This window comes from Lagenorhynchus albirostris, chromosome 6 (genome assembly GCF_949774975.1).
Source record: "Lagenorhynchus albirostris chromosome 6, mLagAlb1.1, whole genome shotgun sequence".
In the NCBI taxonomy this organism is placed as follows: Eukaryota; Metazoa; Chordata; class Mammalia; order Artiodactyla; family Delphinidae; genus Lagenorhynchus; species Lagenorhynchus albirostris.
In genome coordinates this window covers 56223678-56229304 of record NC_083100.1, presented here as the reverse complement: position 1 = coordinate 56229304, position 5627 = coordinate 56223678, and the positions used below count along the sequence as shown (strand labels likewise).

At 40.6% G+C, this 5627-nt stretch overlaps 1 pseudogene; it reads right to left on the bottom strand.

The window, feature by feature from the left end:
• Positions 1 to 3536: 3536 nt before the first annotated feature.
• LOC132521528 (tissue alpha-L-fucosidase-like) lies at positions 3537 to 4627 on the bottom strand (annotated as a pseudogene).
• Between the last annotated feature and the right edge of the window lie 1000 nt (positions 4628 to 5627).

Genomic DNA, 5627 nt, shown 5'->3' with positions numbered 1-5627 from the left:
CAGAAATAAAGGTTGGTACTAATTGCTTAGTTTGCACAAACACAAAATACCAGCTGGGAAGTGAAACCTTCAATCAGTTGGCACCTTCTTTCTTTATAAACCCAACAGCCAGTTTGATTATTCCCATTAAAATAACTTAGCCAAGACACTGTCTTTGCTGATAGTAAACAAAAAGATCTGAAGATTCTTTCAACTTCCATATATTTAAGACAGGATTCTTGGGGTTGATACAATGTTTCACTGTATAGAGATACGAGGAAGCATGAGATGAGGGTGCTGCAGTAATAGGAGAGTTTCTGACAGAGAATAAAAACTAAGAGGCATAAATTTCCATGATAAGTGTCATACTATATTTAAGGTTTAACCTCAAAATACACTGAAGTCTCTCTCCCCAGACTCTTATGCCTTTTTTTTTTTTTCAGTACGCGGGCCCCTCATTGTTGTGGCCTCTCCCGTTGCGGAGCACAGGCTCCGGACACGCAGGCTCAGCGGCCATGGCTCACGGGCCCAGCCACTCTGCGGCATGTGGGATCTTCCCAGACAGGGGCACGAACCCGTGTCCCCTGAAGCGGCAGGCGGACTCTCAACCACTGCGCCACCAGGGAAGCCCTCCTATGCCTTTTAAAGCTCTTCTCAACTCAACATGAAGTCTATATCAAACAGTGGGACTGGCCTACTAGTATTAATAAGATTTTATTCCCCAATTATGAGTGGGATCTGGAAAATCTATATTCTGATTTTCTCAATGTGCTTAGGGTGAACAGAAGTCTAGGTGGCTCAGTGTGCAATAAGTTACAGTTTCCCACCTCTGCCACTTACTAACTGTAAACTTCAGCAAGATACTGAATTTCTCTGAGTGTCAGATTTCTCTTCTGCAAAATGGGCCTGATGTAACTCCTGTGGATTAAATGTAAAGCACTTGTTTTTATGTAATTGTATGTGTCAAACTTTGTAACTCTTACTTTTGGATTTTCAGTTGTAATTTAGAGAATTATTCCCATGTCAGATTTTAGGTCAATTCATGCAGTTTTTTTAATATGTTATCTTTTACCTGTAAATTTCCCCATCATTTTAAATTTGTCCTGGAATACGGTATAAGGAATGGCTTCAATTTTACCTCTTTGCATATGGCTATCCAGTTATCCTAATACCACTTATTAAAAAGTCCATCTTTTCCTCACTAATTAGGGATGACACTTTTATCATAACTAAATTTTTATATGCAGTTAGGTCTATTTCTGAATTTTATACTTTGTCTAGCTATTCATACATTAATACCAAACTGTTTTAATTGTAGAGGTTTATGATATGATTTAATACTATACAATTTTTTGAGGGGTGTCCTGGCTATTCTTGCATGTTTATTCTTCCAAACATACTATATAATCAATTTATTTAGCTCTAGGAAAAAAACCTGATAGCATTTTTACTGGAATTTTATGAAATTGTTTATATAAACATAGGAATAACTAAGATCTTTACAATGTTGCGTTTTTCTATGAACACAGTTCATCTTTCCAACTAAGTTAATTTTATATCTTCATGACTGCTTATAATTTTCTTCACATAGGTTTTGAACATTTCTTGTTAAACATACACTGAGGTATTTTGTTTTTAGCTATCAGACATACAGTCTTTTCTTCCATTATGTCTTCTAACTGGTTTTTGTGTCTTTTGATTCAATAATCATATTGTGGTAGTATTAGTATTGCTGTTTTGAAACTGTTGTGTATGTAACAAAAATGTATATATATTGGTGTCATTGAGAACTGGGATTTGCAGCTTTGGTGAGAGCAGACACAAATGTAAGATCAATGACAGTAAGTAAAAATCCTGTAGTTCTGAAAATGAATCTGAGGTAGCAATACTAATTCATAATGTGTTTTAAAAGACTCATTTTCTAGTTCTGTCCACTGGAAAAGCCTGTAAACAATGGTTAACCCAACAGCAATGAGCACTTCCAGAACCCTGATTGTGTCTCTAAATACTATTTCCCACCAAAAGGAACCAAACCTCTTGGAAAGATGGCTGATTCCAGGTGTGAGGCAGGAAGTTTATTAAATGTATCTGGAATATCTTGTCATACCACGTAGTAAGGAAGCAGCGATGGAAAACTACTAGGATTCTGTCCAAAGGATTTGGGCTCTAGCTTAAAGATGGGATCATTTGAGCATCAGTAGGAGATGCTAAATGCAATGGATTGAAACATATCAAGTATATTTAAATCCATAAGTTCAGTACGATACCAAAAAACTAAACTCATTAATCACCTTTAGAGGATGCTAGGGAACCAATCCATTGTGTTTTAAAAAGAAACAAACAACAACAACAACAAAACAAAACGAGAAACTGGTCTCAGAGTAAAGAAAGAATCAAGAGGAACTTTCTCTTTACAGAATTTTTTCAACTAATAAATAAATAAGGAATGACAGAATTAGGATATCACCATTTGCAACCTCCTAGTGAATTAATGAATCTGGGCAATGATCACCAATGGCTGCTCACATCACCAAAAAGAGACAATCAGGTATTTTATGCCTTCTAATAGAAGTGCAAAACACTGCATGTGAAATATTCTTGACAAAATAATTGAACCTGTATCTTATCAAGCCTCTAAATCTGACTACCAATTTACAGCTTACAATGGCAGAGGAACACATTAAACAACATCACAATCAACAAAATCCAAACTGCTGGAAACCCCAGGACAAACAGCCAATTTCTTCAACAATAACAAACGAACAAAATTGCAAGGAAAATAAACAAAGAAAGAAATGGTAAGAAGACCTATAAATTTTTTTGACATGCAAATGTATTTATTTGATCATATTTGAAAAGGCAGGGTAGAATAAATCCATTTTCTTCATGGTATCACTGTAAACAGACTGAATTTCAGAGCTCTTAGCTTGCTTCACAGACTCCTGAAGAGTGAACGTAAGCAGCCCAGCAAGCCTCTTCCTTCCCCTCCAGGCTCTCCCGCACTTGCTGGGGTGGGGTGCTGCTGGGAGGGGTTGGTGATAACTGATGCTAAATAAACATCAGATGGTGAATTTGTCAAACTCTTTCTACCTCCTCCCAGAGGCAACAGGGTGACTTGGATTATTCTTTAACTATAGTCATTGAGTAATCAAGTAAGTTTATCAAACACAGGATGGAGGGAAGTTTCCATTGTAGATAATTTCCAAAGGTAGGAATGGATGAACTCAGAGCTTCATTATTCAGTCCCTTCTTTTGTTGTCCAGAGTGAAGTACGCTAGCGATGGAGCTCAGATCCTTGGTCCTTTGAGTCATTGGTGTAATGCACTCAGCTCCTTTGGAAAAGCCATCTTTGGATGGGGAAGAGAAGTTAGTTTATTATAATGATGGTACTATACGAGGAAAATCAAAGCAGCAAGCAGCAGGCAGTGACACTTTCCTCTTGAACTCCAACGATCATTCCACTCCTGTCAGCTTTACAGCCCAAGCAAACTCAACTGGGAGAGCAGAGGGTCAGATCGAAGAAAGGAGGAGGCCTTTACCCAGACCTGTGGACCACTTCAGGTCTTCCTGGATCCCAGCATCCTTACCTTTGTAGCTAAGGTAGTTATGAGGGATTGAAGCTTTAAGACTTCTTTTTTTTTTTTTTTACCAGCACAGTAAAATGACATAAAAAGCTGATCTTTTTAAGGTATACCATACAATTACCGTGTTCTTTTCCCATTGCACCCTCCATGGTTTAGATGCATAGATAACCTCCCCATTATTTTTAGCCACTTCCCAGCAGCAAGACGCCTTTCTTGGAAGATGATGACAATCAGTCCATCTTTAGTTGGTCCAATGTTGAGACAACAGTTTCCCCCCAAACTTACTGTCTGAACCAGTTCTGAAATGATTTCAGATTCACTTGCGACGTCAGACATGGCCATGTCCTAATGATAGTCCTAGGATGCCTTGTCCATAGTGGTGCACACCTCCTACTTGTGATCTAGCAACCTCCCTGGTTTGAATTTACCTTGATAGTTGCAGTATCCTCCATGATAACAGGAGTATTTCTGACTCCATCGTCAATCACTACCACTTCATCCTTGACAGGGATATCATTGTAGAGCCAAGAAAGAAAATGTGTAGAGTTCCAATAAGTATCAGGATATTCTTACTCTCCATCAGACCAAAAGCAGGTCAGGTTTCTACTTGCTAACAAGGTCATAAAGCTCTGCCTCTGTTTTCACACTGAAAAAATATGGTGTTTTTGAAGCCATCTTTCTTAAAATAGGTAGAGTGGGTGGAACCATTCTAAGAATGGGTGATACAGTCCATAGCTGTATGTTCCTCTTCAGGACAGCTGCTCCCAACTCATCAACTTATCAAAACACAGTGGGGCTCAGGTCCTCCAAGTTCCAGCTCCACGACATAGGACTCAGCCAGTTTGTGAAGCCTTGGTGATGCTTTGTGGTCAAGACTATATATGGAGCTTGGAAGAGGTCAGCCTGCTTGGGGTGGAAGAAGTCTCGGTGAACTACCACCCCAAATCCAAGTAGCTAAAGCACGGTGGGTGGTTGTCACACCTGAAGTGCTTGTCCTGGGGCCGCCACTCGCCCTTCCGGTGCCACCAGAACAAATTGCTGCCCCAGGCTGGCACCCAAAGCATACTCCAGGCCACTACACCCCAAATGTTGCCTCATGGAACCAGCCCGGAGTGGAGACTCAGCCCACCCCAGGTACAGTGGCACCTGGCGCATGCTGAGCCCCGAGCGCCCTCCCGGCCCTCCTAGCAGCAGCCGTTCGCCTGCCACCCCATCCCAAGAGTGGGGACACCTCTCTCTTGGTTTACTGACTTTTAATACACCAAGCCTAATGAATGGAGCTTGTTTGGAACCTGACTCAAGCAAAGGAAACATTTTGTTATGTGCTGTTTTAAGGAAAACAGGACCAGTATGGTGTTCATGAAAAGTAGATGAGATGGGCTGCAGAAATCAGGAAGAACTGGGAGCGCTGGGGTCCAGAACTGGGGGTGGCGGGGTGAAAGCACAGGCCAAGTGAGGCAGACACGGCTCCTTCCTCACTAAGTGACACCTGTCACAACCTCATTTATCTACTGTCTCCAATTTGCTCATCTGGGAAATATTTGGGTTTGAAAAGAATCTTAGAATAGGGATCCAGAAAAAGCTTAGCTACATTAAACCGTGCCCTCCAATTCAACTAGAGATAAAACAAGAGAGGAAGGAGACATATCTCCAAATTCAATTCTCCTATCTTCGCTTATGTTTTATGGAGAACTTATGTCATTCACAAAAGAGACGTCATTTCCCCAGGGGAGACAGCAGGTGTACATTTTCTCTCAAGGCTATTTAATTGCTGTCAAGAAGACATATGATTAACAAAACCAAATGCTGGAAATATGAAGTACAGACAATTTTAAAGTTGTTTATATAGTTGATTACAGTATATCACACAATGTGTTTATTTGCCATAAACCTGCCTATCAGAGACTGTTTCCACACCTGTGCATCTGCACTAAACAGCCCACCGCTTAGCTGTGTGTAAATTCCCAGCTGAGAGAATGGCCAGCACCCGGCAGAAGCAGCTTTCTCTTGTGGCATCTGTTACCCCTTGGGCACCAGCTTTGCACCAGTGAAGGTAGGGCCTGA